Source organism: Hyperoodon ampullatus, assembly GCF_949752795.1.
Source record: "Hyperoodon ampullatus genome assembly, chromosome: 1".
Taxonomy (NCBI): domain Eukaryota; kingdom Metazoa; phylum Chordata; class Mammalia; order Artiodactyla; family Ziphiidae; genus Hyperoodon; species Hyperoodon ampullatus.
The window spans coordinates 62,051,565-62,068,059 of NC_136914.1; the positions used below are offsets into that span (position 1 = coordinate 62,051,565).

At 36.2% G+C, this 16,495-nt stretch overlaps 1 protein-coding gene and 1 pseudogene across 2 annotated transcripts in view; both read left to right on the top strand.

Moving 5' to 3' along the window:
• MCU (mitochondrial calcium uniporter) overlaps positions 1 to 16,495 on the top strand; it is a gene marked incomplete at both ends in the record, with an annotated part of 217,366 nt that overhangs the window by 166,251 nt on the left and 34,620 nt on the right. The gene's annotated exons all lie outside the window — the stretch shown is intronic.
• Positions 4,320 to 4,916, top strand: LOC307054350 (large ribosomal subunit protein eL19-like; annotated as a pseudogene). Its single transcript has one exon. The product of its transcript is annotated as a large ribosomal subunit protein eL19-like (transcript).

The window sequence follows — 16,495 nt, forward strand, 5'->3', positions numbered from 1 at the left end:
TGACTATGATATCTGATATATAAAATATATAGGTTATCTTAAAAGTTTAACCTCCCTACCAAAGCAATCTAAAAGGTTCTTAATTTTTCTTGTGTCATAAATAATTTTGAGGACCTGGTGAAAGCTCTAGATTCTCTCTCTAGAAAAAAAATTTTTATATACACATAGGAAATGTTACATATAATTTCTTAATGATACAGGCTCTCAAACCAGCTCATGGAATCTCTAGTCTCATGAACCTCAACTCAAGAACTGCTTTGGCTACACTGCACACAGGTGCACATGCACATCCCTGTACCCATGCCCGTGTTCCCTTTCATGAGAGGCATTAGGCTTAGAAGTTAAGTGTCAAGCTTTGGAATCAAGGTTTGCATCCCAGTTCCACCACTCAACCACCTTTTAACCTTAGGCAAAGTAATGAACTTCTTAAAACCTCCTTCCTCATGTGTGAAACGGAGATAGTAATAATTACCACCTCCAAGAGAAAAATGTACTTTCCCTACAGAAATAGTACTTACCCATCAGAAGCTCTTATTCTTTTCTTTTTTAATATATATTTATTTATTTATTTTATTTATTTATTTGGTTGCACCGGATCTTAGTTGCAGTAGGCGGGCTCCTTAGTTGCAGCTTGCCGGCTCCTTTAGTTGCAGCACATGTGCTTCTTAGTTGCAGCCGGCAGGCTCCTTAGTTGCGGCTCATGGGCACCTTAGTTGTGGTTCACCAGCTTCTTAGTTGCAGCATGTAGGCTCCTTAGTTGAGGCCGGCGGGCTCCTTAGTTGCAGCTCACCGGCTCTTTTAGTTGCGGCACATGTGCTCCTTAGTTGTGGCTCACAGTCTCCTTAGTTGTGGCATGCAAACTCTTAGTTGCGATATGCATGTGGGATCTAGTTCCCTGACCAGGGATCAAACCCTGGCCCCCCTGCATTGGGAGCTCAGAGTCTTAACCGCTGCTCTACCAGGGAAGTTCCCAGAAACTCTTATTCTATAAAAAGTGCTGTGGTAGTGTTAAAGACCCCTAATCAGAAAAATGTGGTTTGGGGCTTCTTGTTTTAATTTTTCTGTGCCCCATATCCTCAATTGTAAAATGACTAACTGAAATTTTTATGACTGTATGGCTTATAGCCTATTACAAGTCTTTCAAATCTTTCAGGAGTGCCCCTTCATGGTAATGAAAATTAAGGATTAATGATGAAAGTAATTCTGTTAGAGACAGGTTGACTGTATAATTTCTCATTCAACCCAGGACACTTTTGAGAGTAAAAGGAGGACACCCAGAGTTGTCCTGACAATTTTAAATATGGTAAACCAGGACATGTCTTCACTATAGGTAAGCTAGAGTAAGAGCAAGAAAAATAGTCTCTCTGGCTGCCTTCATTTCTCTATCCAGAAATGTAGTGTTACTCAATTAGCCTTGTATTGGGAATTGTGGTAGAAAGCTGTGTCTTTTTTGTAGTTAACAAAAAATGTAAGATCTCCTTACAAAAAATTATTTGAGGACAAATAATTTTAACATTGAACAGTTATTGAAATTCCTGTTTAATAATAAACAGTCATCGGTTTAACTAACCAAAATATAGATAATATATATAAATTCTTAACCTAAGTAAAGTCTGTGGATGGTTTGGGGAACTGGATATATGCCCCTGCTTTTTCTTTGGTTTTTGTCCCATTCCTTTTTCTTTTTTTCTTTTTTTTTTTTTTTTTTTTTTTTGCGGTACGCGGGCCTCTCACTGTTGTGGCCTCTCCCGTTGCGGAGCACAGGCTCCGGACGCGCAGGCTCAGCAGCCACGGCTCACGGGCCTAGCCGCTCCGCGGCATGTGGGATCTTCCCGGACCAGGGCACGAACCACGTCCCCTGCATCGGCAGGTGGACTCTCAACAACTGCGCTACCAGGGAAGCCCCCATTCCTTTTTTTAAAAAGTTTATTGATGTATATTTTTTATATCATAAAATTCACCTATCATCATGCAAGCATAATAACAATCCAGCTTTAGACTATTTCCTTCACCCCTGAAAGTTCTCTTGTTCCTGTTTTGCAGCCAGTCCCTGCTCCTACCCTAAACCTGAGGCAAACACTAGTCTGCTTTTTCTCTCTGTAGTTATACCTTTTCTAAAAATGTCATATAAATGGACTCATTCAGTATGTAGTCTTTTGTATCTAGCTTCTTTTACATATCCTGTATGGATATATGTTTTCATATCTCTTGGGTAGATACTTAGGAGTAGAATGACTGGGTCATACAGTAAGTATGTGCGTAATATTTTTTAATTGAAATACAGTTGATTTATAATGTTTCAGGTGCACAACAAAGTGATTCAGTTTACACACATATATATATTCTTTTTCAGATTTTTTTCCCATTATATGTTATTACAGGATATTTAATATAGTTCCCTGTGCTATACAGTAGGTCCTCATTTTTTAACTATTTTATATACAGTAGTGTGTATCTCTTAATACCAAATTCCCAATTTATCCTTACCCCCCTTTTCCTTTGGGTAACCGTAAGTTTGTTCTCTATGTCTGTGAGTCTATTTCTGTTTTGTAAATAAGTTCATTTGTATTGTTTTTTTAGATTCCACATATGAATGATATCATATAATATTTGTCTCTCTGTCTGACTTACTTCACTTAGTATGATAATCTTTAGGTCCATCCGTATTGCTGCAAATGGCATTATTTCCATTGTATATATATACCACTTCTTTATCCATTCATCTGTCGATGAACATTTAGATTGGTTCCATGTCTTGGCTATTGTAAATAGTGCTGCTGTGAACATTGGGATGCATGTATCTTTTCAAATTAGAGTTTTCATCTTTTCCATATATATGCCCAGGAGTGGGGTTGCTGGATCATATGGTAACTCTATCTTTAGTTTTTTAAGGAACCTCCATACTTTTCTCCATAGTGACTACATCAATTTACATTTCCACCAACAGTGTAGGAGGGTTCCCTTTTCTCCACACCCTTTCCAGCATTTATTATTTGTAGACTTTTTGATGGTGGCCATTCTGACTGGTGTTAGATGGTACCTCACTGTAGTTTTGATTTGCATTTCTCTAATAATTAGTGATGTTGAACATCTTTCCACGTGCCTCTTGGCCATCTGTATGTCTCCTTTGGAGAAATGTCTATTTAGGTCTTCTGCCCATTTTTTTTATTGCGTTGGGTTTTTTTTAGTATTGAGCTGTACAAACTGTATATTTTGGAAAGTAAGCCCTTGTCGGTCAATTCATTTGCAAATATTTTCTCCCATTCTGTATGTTATCTTTTCATTTTGTTTATGGTTTCCTTTGCTGTGCAAAACCTTTTAAGTTTAATTAGGTCCCATTTGTTTATTTTTGCTTTTGTTTCTATTACTCTAGGAGACAGAGCCAAAAATTATTGCTGTGATTTATGTCAAAGAGTGTTCTGCTTATGTTTTCCTCTAGGAGTTTTATAGTATCCAGTCTTACATTTAAGTCTTTAATCCATTTTTAGTTTATTTTTGTATATGGTGTTAGAGAATCTTCTGATTTCATTCTTTTACATGTAGCTGCCCAGTTTTCCCAGCACCACTTATTGAAGAGACTTTCTTTTCTCCATTGTATTCTTGCTTCCTTTGTCATAGATTAATTGACCGTAAGTGCGTGGGTTTATTTCTGGGCCTTCTGTCCTGTTCCATTGATCTATGTGTCTATTTTTGTGCCAGTACCATACTGTTTTGATGACTGTAGCTTCGTAGTATGGTCTGAAGTCAGGGAACATGATTCCTCCAGCTCTGTTCTTCTTTCTCAAGATTGTTTTGGCTATTCAGGGTCTTTTGTGTTTCCATACAAACTTAAAAATTTTTTGTTCCAGTTCTGTGAAAAATGCCATTGGTAATTTGACAGGAATTGCATTAAATCTGTACACAGCCTTGAGTAGTGTGGTCATTTTAACAATATTGATTCTTCCAATCCAAGAACATGGTATATCTTTCCAACTCTTTGTGTGGTCTTCAGTTTCTTTCATCATGTGCTTAACTTTTTAAGAAACTGCAGAATTGTTTTCCAAAGTGGCTATCCCACTTTGCATTCCTACCAGCAGTGTTTAAGTGTTCCAGTTTCCCCATATCCTCCCCAACACTTGGAATGGTCAGTCTTCTTGATTATAGAGATTGTAGTGGATTTGTAGTATTATTTCATTGTGGTTTTAATTTGCATTTCACCGATGACCAAGATGTTGGGCATCTGTTAATGTACTCATTAACCATTCAAATATTTTCTTTGATGAAATGCCCAAACTTTTTGCCCATTTAAAAAATATGGACTGCATTTAGCCCCTGCGGTCACAGCCATGAGTATGCTCAGGCTTCAAAAGAGGCTTGCCTTCAGTGTCCTCCGCTGTGGCAAAAAGAAGGTCTGGTTGGACCCCAATGAGACTAATGAAATCGCCAATGCCAACTCCCGTCAGCAGATCCGGAAATTGATCAAAGATGGGCTGATTATCCAGAAGCCTGTGACAGTCCATTCCCAGGCTCGATGTTGAAAAAACACCTTGGCTCGCCGGAAGGGCAGGCATATGGGCATAGGTAAGTGAAAGGGTACTGCCGATGCTTGAATGCCCAAGAAGGTAACCTGGCTGAGGAGGATGAGAATTCTGCGCCGGCTGCTCAGAAGATACCGTGAATCTAAGAAGATTGACCGCCACATGTATCACAGCCTGTACCTGAAAGTGAAGGGTAATGTGTTCAAAAACAAGCGGATTCTCATGGAACATATCCACAAGCTGAAGGCAGACAATGCTCGCAAGAAGCTTCTGGCAGACCAGGCTGAGTCCCACAGGTCTAAGACCAAGGAAGCCTGCAAGCACTGTGAAGAGCGGCTCCAGGCCAAGAAGGAGGAAATCATCAAGACTCTGTCCAAGGAGGAAGAGACCAAGAAATAAAGTCCTCCTTTTCTTCTCTGTATATAGTGGCCTCAGCAATTACATAGATCACTCATTCAATAAAAAAACAAGGCTTGGGCTTCCCTAGTGGCGCAGTGGTTGAGAGTCCACCTGCCGATGCAGGGGACATGGGTTCGTGCCCTGGTCCGGGAAGATCCCACATGCCATGGAGCAGCTGGGCCCGTGGGCCATGGCCACTGAGCCTGCACGTCTGGAGCTCCACAACGGGAGAGGCCACAACAGTGAGAGGCCCGCGTACCGCAAAACAAAACAAAACAGAACAAGGCTTTATCTGCCTAAAAAAAAAAAAAAATGGACTGCCTTTTTAGTATTGATTTGTAAGGGTTCTTTTTATATTCTAGAATTTTTCCTGTTACTTTTAAAATAATTTTGTGGGAAAGCGTGGACTTTTTAAATCATGTTTTATTATTAATGGCTGCTCATATACAGTTGGAGATTCTATATTTATTGTCATCATTATATTGAGGACATAAACATACCCCACCACTGCCTTTCATTCCAACTTTTAAAAACTTGACAACAAAAAAGAAATGAAAGTAATTAAATCATGAAAAATGATAGAAGAGAAAGCCACAGTGTTTTAATGTGGGCAGAGTTCTCATCAACCTAAATGTGAAGTTGGGAAAGCTGAAACACCATTTTATTTTTCCATTTTAAAAATATATCCTACAGTTTGAATTTTTTTTGTAAGTAGAAGTTTCATATTTTGAAAATACCAAAATATGGTTGAACGTGTTCCATCACAAAAGTCTTTTTGTGAAGGCTTGTATAAAATTAGCTTTCACATTGCTAAGAAAAACAGCCGCATGAACATGGAAAGACATTTAAGCTTTATGTGCTGACAGTATTTAAACTGGCTTAGTGTGGAGCAGAAGTAAATTTATGTCAAATTTCAGATGGTGTTATCCATTCTAGGATTGCTGTCATTTGTTTCAATATTTTGAAGTAAGTTTTGAGGGAATTTGGAAACTATCCAGTTTTCGTCCAGAATGCATGTGACTTCATGAAACTACTGATACTGCTCTAAGGAGTTAGTTTCTAGTTTTTGTCTGTTAATATGCATGTTGATACAAAGAAAAATCCCCAAAATGTGATTTCTTGTGGAAATTAGAAAAGCTGTTAACATTAATGGCTATCACCATCTTTGAAATAGTGTTAAATTTCTTTTCCAAAATAACTACCAGGAAAAAAATTTTTTTTTTACTCTAAGGAAGATCTCGGTACTCTACGAACAGATGGCACATCTTCCAAACTTAGAGACGTGCATACGTATATGGCCTCAGAGAAGAAAGGAGCTCTACCCATTGCAATAATACATTGGTTTTTTTCATTGGCACGTACTGGCAGTGAAGCCTTCGAACATCCCTAAAAGAAGGCCTGTCTGCTACCACAGAAGTAATCACTATTATGAGAACAAGATTTTATGAGAAAAAGAATCAAAATAGAAATTTTTCCTTTGCTAGATTAAACTTTGGACAGGAGTTTGCTTTTTAAGAGAAGAGAAAGTTTATCACAAGGAGGTGTTTAGTTATGACTTGATTTACTTGGGGATATTTGGGCCTTTATGAATGAGTATAATAATCTTCCAATTCAAGACCTTACAGTCATTATTATGGATTTGGTAGAAAAATCATGAACCCTTTCAACCAAGCTGTAGCTCTGAAGTAGGTAGAAATAGACAACCTTGTGCATTTTCCAGCTGCTGGACGAAGTTTCTCTCTAGGCTAGTCATGAATGGAGAGGTTTGTCAGTTTCTCTACAAGAATTAGAAAAACCTTAGAGCTCTTGAAGATTATCTCCACTCAGAAACCTTAAAACTGGAACTCGGATTTCCAATCATTTCACTATTGATATTGCATCAAAACAGTGAGTGATATGAATTCAATTCTAAGAGTCTTAGAGAAATCTTAGTTTCCTTGCATATGCCTAGCCAAGCATCATCTGGTGAAGTGAACTATGAGAGCTGTGATTATGTTTGTTACCACATACCTTTCCCAGAGTCTCAGAGTTTTTACAACTTCTTTTCGTCAAAACAGAAACGTACAACCTTTTTAGATATCAAAGATAATGTCCAAGTTATCATGTTCCAAAACCAGGCCATTATGTGACTTCTTTATTCAAGCCAAACAATAGCAGCCTTGTAATTGAAATGTTCTTTTATATAGAATTAAAGTTTATTTTCTGTTTTAATTTGTAAATTTTTGTTTTATTTCTTAAAAAAAAAACAACAGAAAATGGCTTTTAATTTTGATTTAAAATGAGGTAAAATGCTTCAGTTTTTGTAAACATTTATTTTTAAAATACTTCAATGCAGTAGTCTGCTCATAACAAAATACTGTAGACTGGGTGGCTTAAACAACAAAATTTTATTTTCTCACAGTTTTGGAGACTAGAAGTCCAAGATCAGGGTGCCAGCATGGTTAGACTCTGGTAAGAACTATTCCTAGCTTGCAGATGACCACCTTCTCACTGTGTCCCCACATGGAGGGGGGTGGGGAAAGCTCTTACTCTTCCTATAAAGCCATTGTCCTATCAGATTAGAGCCCCACCCTTATCTTCTCCTTTAACCTTAATTACCTCTTAAAGACACTATCTTCAGATAGTCACATGGGGAATTCGAGCTTCAAAATACAAATTTTGGGAGATCAAAATTCAGTCCATAGCAGGTAATATGAAGGAAATCATTTTCCAATGCAACAAAACGATTGTATCTAAAATTTTTATGTATAAATTGTTTTGAATTTTTTCAGGAAGTAGGTCTAAGAAGGGAATCCATACCTTCTTCAGGTTCTCAAGGAGGTCTATTATCCAAAAATACCTAGGCACATGGAATTTGTTTGTATAACTTAAGCTTTTTTTCCCCTTGTTGCCCTCAGTGGAACAAGTCATTTTTGTTCTCTTGGGGTTTAAAGGCATGATTGGAAATTTTCTCATGGAAACTTATATGATTTTAGGCTTTGGGTTTTAAGACTGTAGTTTTTAGAAAAAGCAAGAAAAACTATTAAGGCAAGCATTTTTCCATATTCTCATTGAATCTCCTAAGCAGCCTTCTGAGGTATTAGACTCTCTGCATTATAGGTAAGGAAACGGAGGTAAAGTTATATTCAGTAATGGGCTCATGCATTCAAGGTGTCTCCTGTGGTAGAACTTCAGTACTACTAAATCTGAGGTTCCAAAATCCATCATTCTTCTACTGCACTTCACTCTCTGTACTTTAGGGTTATATTCCACTTTTTACCACCCAGAAATTAAAGTGGACCAAGGGTCAAGGTTTAATGAAGTTACTTTCAAAGCAGCACCATAAAAAGCATTATTATTTTTTGTTTGTTTGTTTAAATATTATTTATTTATTGATTTTGGCTGCATTGCGTCTTCTTTGCCGCATGCAGGCTTTCTGTAGTTGTAGTGAGTGGGGGGCTATTCTTCATTGCGGTGCGTGGGCTTCTCATTGTGGTGGCTTCTCTTGCTGCGGAGCACGGGTTCTAGGCATGCGGGCTTCAGTAGTTGTGGCACTTAGGCTCAGTAGTTGTGGCTCGTGGGCTCTAGAGAGCAGTCTCAGTAGTTGTGGCACATGGGCTTAGTTGCTCTGCGGCATGTGGGATCTTCCCAGACCAGGGCTCGAACCCATGTCCCCTGTATTGGCAGGCAGATTCTTAACCACTGCACCACCAGGTAAGTCCCAAAAGCATTATTCATAAAAAGAAAAATATGTTAGAGCACTATATTAGGACAGGATTTTATTTTTACAAAAGCAAAATAAAATAGTTAATTCTCAGTAGAATGAGTAGATGAATGGAAGGAAGGAAGAGGATGACCTTTCACTTAGCACAAATGCTTTTGACATTTATGAGAGATTAATTATCTTCATAAACAGATTTTAAAATAACCAGATTCAATGAAAGGTACATAGGTTGTACTACTATTTAACATAAAACCAATAATACCATGTATTTAAAAAAGATTTATAACTTTAAGTGTTTTCACAACTTTTATCATTTAAGCCTCGTAATAACTTGAAACAAATGTTTTTACATAGTTCTACAGAGAGAGGTTCAGTTGTACAAATACTAATTCACCTTAGGTTCACAATGAAATATATAGCTGATTTCACTAAGTTAATTTATACTACCAGTTGGAAGGACCCAAATGACTGGATTTATCAAACTACTAAAGTTATGATTCTATAATTGGGCTTTCTTATACTGATATGAAAAGATATTTTTTACATAAATATTTACCTGCTTTTCAAAATGAGTGTTCTTCAAATGATAGTATGTGACAGATTTAGCATTTTTAATATACTATGAATAATTTAAAGAAATTTTAAATCATCTATTTTACATACCTAAGTAAATTTGAGGATGTTTTTGCCCTAATGTATAAGGAAGGGCCTTACTATCACCTAAATAATATTTAATTTATTCTATTAAAATGATAATCTTATGTTTTCTCTAGTATATCATAATTTAATGAAAAAGGATATGGACCTTTGGAATTATATTTATGAACAGAGAAGTGAATATTAAAAATAAATTATTTGAAAGTATCTATGAATGAAAACTAATTTAAAAATCTGTAAAGCATTTATTGAGAATAATAAACTTTATTCAAGGACCTAAAAAAAGATAGAAATAAATGCAGAGTTATAATATGTTAATGAATATGAGGACAACATTGTAACAATTGTCAGTTTCCCTCACACAAATTTATAAACTCACTACAGTGCTAATATGAACCTCAATAGGAGCTGATGAACTTATTCAAAAATTCAAATGAAAGAATAAAACTATACAAATACTTAAGATAAATTTGGAGTAGAAAGGGGGGGAAAGGTTTACCTAAACCACATATTCAGATGTATTTTTAAAACCATAATACTCAAAACAGTGGAGTATTGGTGCAGGAAAGATTGTAGGATCAGATTAGAGAAACCTTGCATATATGGAAATTTGACGTGTGATAGAATTAGCTTTGTAAATCAGGAGAAGGGGCAGAGTCAATGGTGCTGTTACAATTGATTTTTTATTTCACAAAGGTATATTTCAGATGGCATAAGGAGTAAAATGTGAAACAGCTCTAAAAGAAAAAAAAAGTTAGCCTAATTTATATCAGAAACTAAAACATGCCTCCAGAAAGCTATTAGAACTAATAAATGAATTCAGTTAAATTTCAGGGTACAAAATTAATATGTAGAAATCTGTTATAGGAATTCTCTGGTGGTCCAATGGTTAGGACTCTGCACTTCTACTGCAGGGGGCACGGGTTCGATCCCTGGTTGGGGAGCTAAGATCCTGGAAGGCGTGTGGTGCAGCCAAAAAAACACTGTTATGTTTCAATAAACTAACAATGAACTATCAGGAAGAGAAATTAAGAAAACAATCTCATTTACAATTGCATCAAAAACAATAAAATACCTACGAATAAATCTAACCAAGGAGGTAAATACTTGTACTTAGATAACTGTAAGACATTGATGAAAGAAATCCAAGATGACACGAACAAATGGAAAGATATACCATGCTCATGTATTGGAAGAATTAATCTTGTTAAAATGATCATACTCCCCAAGGCAATCTACAAATTCAGCGCAATCCCTATCAAAATACCAATGGCATTTTTCACAGAACTGGAACAAATAACCCCAAACTTTGTATAGAAACACAAAAGACCCCAAATAGCCAAAAGAATCTTGAGAAAGAAGAACAAAGCTGGAGGTATCGTATTCCCTGGTTTCAGACTAAACTACAAAGCTACCATATCAAAATAGTGTGGTACTGGCACAAAAACAGACACATAGATCAATGGACCAGAATAGAGATTGCAGAAATAAACCCACACTTACATGGTCAATTAATCTAAAACAAAGGAGGCAAGAATATACAATGGGGAAAAGACAGCCTCTTCAATAAATGATGTTGGAAAAACTGGACAGCTACATGCCAAAGAATCAAAATGGACTACTTTCTCACACCATATACAAAAATAAACTCAAAATGGGTTAAAGACTTAAATGTAAGACCTGAAACCATAAAACTCCTAGGAGAAAACATAGGCAGTACACTCTTTGACATAGGTCTTAGCAATATTTTTTGGATACATCTCAGGCAAGGTAAACAAAAGCAAAAATAAACAGATGGGGCCACATCAAACTAAAAAGCTTTTGCACAACAAAGGAAACTATCAACAAAATGAAAAGGCACCCTATTGAATAGGAGAAGATATTTGCAAATGATATATCTGATAAGAGGTTAACGTCCAAATTATATAAAGAACTCATACAACTCAACATCAAAGAAACAAACAACCTGATTTTAAAATGGGCAAAGGACCTGAAGAGACATTTTTCCAAAGAAGACAAACAGATGGCCAACAGACACATGAAAATATGCTCAATATCACTAATCATCAGGAAAATGCAAATCAAAACTACAATGAGATATCACTCACTCCTGTCAGAATGGCTATTATCAAAAAGACTAGAAATCACAAGTTTTGGGGAGGATGTGAAGAAAAGGGAAACCTCATGCACTGTTGGTGGGAATGTATTGATAAACTGGTGTAGCCACTATGGAAAACAGTATGGAGGTTCCTCAAAAAATTAAAAATATAACTACTATACGATTAAGCAATTCTACTTCCAGGTATTTTTCCCTGTGTTCATTGTAGCATTATTTACAGTATCCAAGATATTGACACAACCTAAGTGTCCATAGATAGATAAATGGATAAACAAGAGGTGGTATATATGTACAAGAGCATATTACTCAGCCATAAAAAAGGAGGACGTCTTGCCATTTGGGACAACATGGATGGACCTTAGGAACTTCATGTAACCTTGCTGGACTTTATTGTTCTTAGCTGTAGAAGAAGGGCATTAGTCTGTATGATTTCTCTGACCCTTCCAACACTAAAATTCTATTATTGTATTTCACATTCTTGATGCAGAATAGAACAGAAAGGGGAAAGAAAAGAAACAGATGATGGTAAGATCATAAACCACTGGAATCATCCATCATATAAAGTTCAGTTCAAAGTATCTCTGCAGAAAACACCCTAAATGTGCTGCCTTATTGTACCAGTTCCCTTTCATAATAAGTCCTTAAGAGATATACAGTCATGTTGAAACCAAGCAGGACCCTGTGGGGCTCCTGGGTACAAGTCCTTTCTGTGTCCCCGTTTCTTGTTTGTAGAAAATGGGCTCCATTCAGCCTCAGCCTTCCCTGAGTTCCAAAGGGCTGATTCAAACAGTTGCTAATCAGGGAGGGGAGGGAATGCAGAAACAAGGGAGGAACAGTTAAGAAGCAATAGTGCAGCCTTGGGGCAGGGTCCTGGTTCCTCCTCAAGGAATGTACATGACAGTATCTTTGAGTTCTTCTGCAGGAACTAAGGCCCCCACCCAGGTGGAAGACGGTAACTTCAGGCTGGGCACATGATTCCTGGGGCACCGCCCTGTTACCTCACCACCAACCAATCAGAAGAAAGTCACAAACCCTGCAGCCCTCACCCCAAACTTTGCCTATAAAAACTTCTCCCCCAAAAACCATTGGGGAGTTTGCGATTTTTGAGCACACCCATTCTCCTTGACTGGCCCTGCAATAAACCTTTCTCTGCTTCATACTCTGACGTTTTGGTTTGTTTGGCCTCACTGTGCATCAGGCACACGAACTTGTGTTCAGTAACGGTGTTCATAAAATGATATATTTTAGAGGAGATTTTACTAATTATTTTGAACACCAACTAATTTTCCTACTATGAATTTTTAACAGTTGGCTAAATAACAAGCATTTGTATTATATGACTTTTTCTACACCTAATGCTCCAAAGCCTTTTTTTTTTTTTAATATATTACTTCTTCAACCCCATGTGTCTGTTGTCCTTGCACTTCTCTTCTTACTCTGGAAAATTCCTTGCCTTTTAATTTTTATTCCTAAATCAGTTGTCATATTCTGTCTCTCAGTATTTGTATGGGATGCCCCATAATTTTTAGGTTTCTTTGAACCACACTGCTATAGAACATACTTAGATTATTTCTTATTTATTGAAATGGAAATCAAAGCAAAAGATTTTTTTAAACCAACCAAAAAGTTACTTGATGCAATTTACACTTAAAAAGAGTATTTATCTCTAGAGAATAGTAGCTGACAGCTGTCATTAGCTTGTAAATTCCCATTGTGACTTCACTACAACCAACAGCAATTTTGTATATTGTTAAACTTGAGGAACTATGGTAATTGTTATTCTTTGGTTGCAAAACAAGAAATCTGACATTTGCATTACAATCTAGTGTGTGGGAAAGAAGGAGACCTGGGAATTTATTTCAAAAGCAGTATTGTAATAAAGGTTTGTCAGTTCTGAAATGTGCTATCCATGCAGAGTTTCTCAAAGCTTTCATATTTAATTCCTTTTAAAGGCTTCATAATCTTTAAAGGAAAAAGTTAAACTGAGTGATAAAGACCTTAATTTTATCTGTTGACTTTGTCTCAGTTATTTAAAAACAGTAACCCCTAAGCACTTTCCTGTGAAACTGATGTGTTAGTGAAATCTTCCATACTTTGTGTTTAAGATTCACAGATTCCTATCTTTTATTTAAATCCAACTCTGTCTACTTCTTGAAATCTGTGTGTGAATATTTTTGCATATATCAATAGAAAGAAGACTGGATTGGGGGGAAGAAAACACCAGGTAGACAAGTTAATCACCGAATTTTATGACCCCATCGCGTATAGAACAAATAGGGATATTTATGTTGCTGGCTCTGACTTTACGGAAACAATGGATTGCTAAGGATTCTTTTAAAAATGAGAAAGAAAATGACAAAAATTTCAAGTTACTTTAGATATTGAAAACTTTAGGTGGTACATGCTATGTATTAAGTTTATATTACTATTTTTGGCCTCTTTTTCCTTAGGAAACTCAGACTCTCCTTTTGGAAGGAATAAACAGAGATTTCTGACCTTGCTTCTTTTTAGTTTTTATGTAAAAATTCAAACCATGTATCCACAAAGGATTAACTGCTGTGGGAATTGCTGTCCTGCTGTCAACAGCTAGAACACCAGATAGAATACATGAAAATACTGTTTCTAAACATTGGACAGTAGGCAAGACAGGAGTTTGATCTCTGAGAAAAGAGAAGCAAATGAAATTAACCTTACATTGCTTCAGCTTGCAGCCTGAGGCTTTGGTTAAATTCTAAACCACAAGGCCAGGCTATAACTACTTCCAAGGAAATAGCAATTACCAGAAGCTGTAAAATGAATAACTCTTAGTGCTCACTCAGGGCCAGAAATCATTTGACTTCCCACCAGCTAGAGAGGAGAGACATCACTGAATACGTGAACATTCAGCAGAGACTCCCAGAAGAACCATAACTTGGAAGTGGGGCCAAATTGGCCCTAGAATAAAGGATTCTCTAGATCTGTCTTAAAAGACCTGAGAGGATCAAGCTAATATGCAAGCAACTTAACTATACAACAAGATCTGGTATTCAGCAATGTAAAAGTCACAATGTCTAATCTCCCATCAAAAATTACTAGGCATGTGAAGATGCTGCAGGGTGGGAGGTGGTGGGGCCAGAATCAGTCAATAGAACCAGACCTACAAATGACAGAAATGATGGAATTAACAGAGAAGGATTTTAAAATAGTTATTATAAATGTGACCCTTATATTCAGAGAGAGAGAAGAAAACATAAGCACAATATGAAGAAAAATAGAACATAGAACAATAAACAAAGGGAACTTGTAGAGGTGAAAAATATATCTGAAATGAAAACCAATATAAATGGAATTAATAGCAGATTAAACACTGCAGAGGAAAAGATCAGTGACATTGACATACATAGCAATTAAAACTATCCAAAATGAATCTGAGAGGGGAAAACTCCTAAAATAATATGAACAGAGTTTTATTGCCCTGTGTGACAGTACCACATGGTCTAATATAAGTGTAATTGGAATCCCATAAGGAGAGGGGTGGGAGACATAAAAAATATTTGAATAATGGCCAAAATTTTTCCAAATTTGATGAGAACGGTGAGCCCACAGAGCTAAGAAATTTAACAATTCCCAAACAGAATAATCATAAAGAAAACCATAGAAAGGAACATTATAATCAGATTGCTGAAAACCAATGCTAAAGAGAAAATATTAAAAGCAGCCAGAGGGGAAAAGACATATTACATACAAAGGAACAGAGATAAGAATGTACACAAATTTATCACATACTGTGCAAACCAGAAAGCAAGTTCTTTAGAGCACTAAAAGGAAAAAAAAAAAAAAGCCAACCTAGAATATTTTACATAGCAAAAATGTCTTTCAAAATTGAAGATGAAATAAAGACTTTTTCTCACTTTACCAAAACTGAGAGAATTTATTGTCAACATATCTGCACAACAAGAAATGTTTAAGGAAGCTCTTGAGACAAAAGGAAAATGATACCAAATGGAAATGTGGATCTATACCAGAAACAATGAGGAACACCAGAGGGTAAATATGTGTATAAATATAAAAGATATTTTTCTCATTTTAAAATTTCTTTAAAGTATAATCAGTTATCAAAGCAAAAATAATGTATTGTGTGGTTTATAACGTAGAAATAAAATATAGAACAATACAGGGGGAATGGAAGTATATTGTTGTAAGGTTCTCTACACTATACCTAAAGTGGTATGATATTACTTGAAGGTTAACTGTGATAAGTTAAAAATGTATATTGTAAACCCTTGAGTAGGGCTCAGCAAACCCAACAGGCCAAGTCCAGTGCACTCCTTATTTTTGTAAATAAAGTTTGTTGAAACAGCCATGCATATTCGTTTACATATTGCCTAGGGCTGCTTTTGCACCACAGTGCAGAGTCTAAAGTTGCAGCAGAGATCTTATGGCCTACAAAGCCTAAAGTATTTAATGTCTGTCTAACCCTTTACAGAAAAAGTTTGGCAATACCTGCTATAGAGTAACCCCAAAACATGAAAAGGTACAGTTAATAAGCCAATTGTAGAGATTAAATGTAATTTAAAAATACTCAGTTAATCTAAAAGAGGGCATGAATCGAAGAAAAGTGGAAGAAAGAAGAGTTGAGTCAAGAAAAGTAGCAAGATGGCAGACATACACAACAATATTTATAATTTATTAAATGCTAATGATATACACACTTTAATTAAAAGACCTTGATTGTCAGATTGGATAAAATAGGAAGACTCAACCATATGCTGCCTGCAGGAAACCCACTTGAAATATAAAGACATGGGTAGGTTAGACGTAAAAGGATGAGAAAAGGTATACCATATGTCCACACAAAGACTTGTGAGTAAATAATCATAAAAGGTTTATTCATAGTAGTCCAAAACTGGAAACAATCCACATGTCAATCAACAGGTGAATGGTTGAACAAATTGTGGTGTATCCACAATTTTAAATGCTACTCAGCAATAAAAACAAATTAACTACTAATGCATGCAGCAACACTGGTGAATCTCAGAATCATTATGCTGAAAGAAAGAAGCCAGATAAAAAGAGTACATGCTGTATGATTCCAGTAGTATAAAACTCTAGAAAAACTAA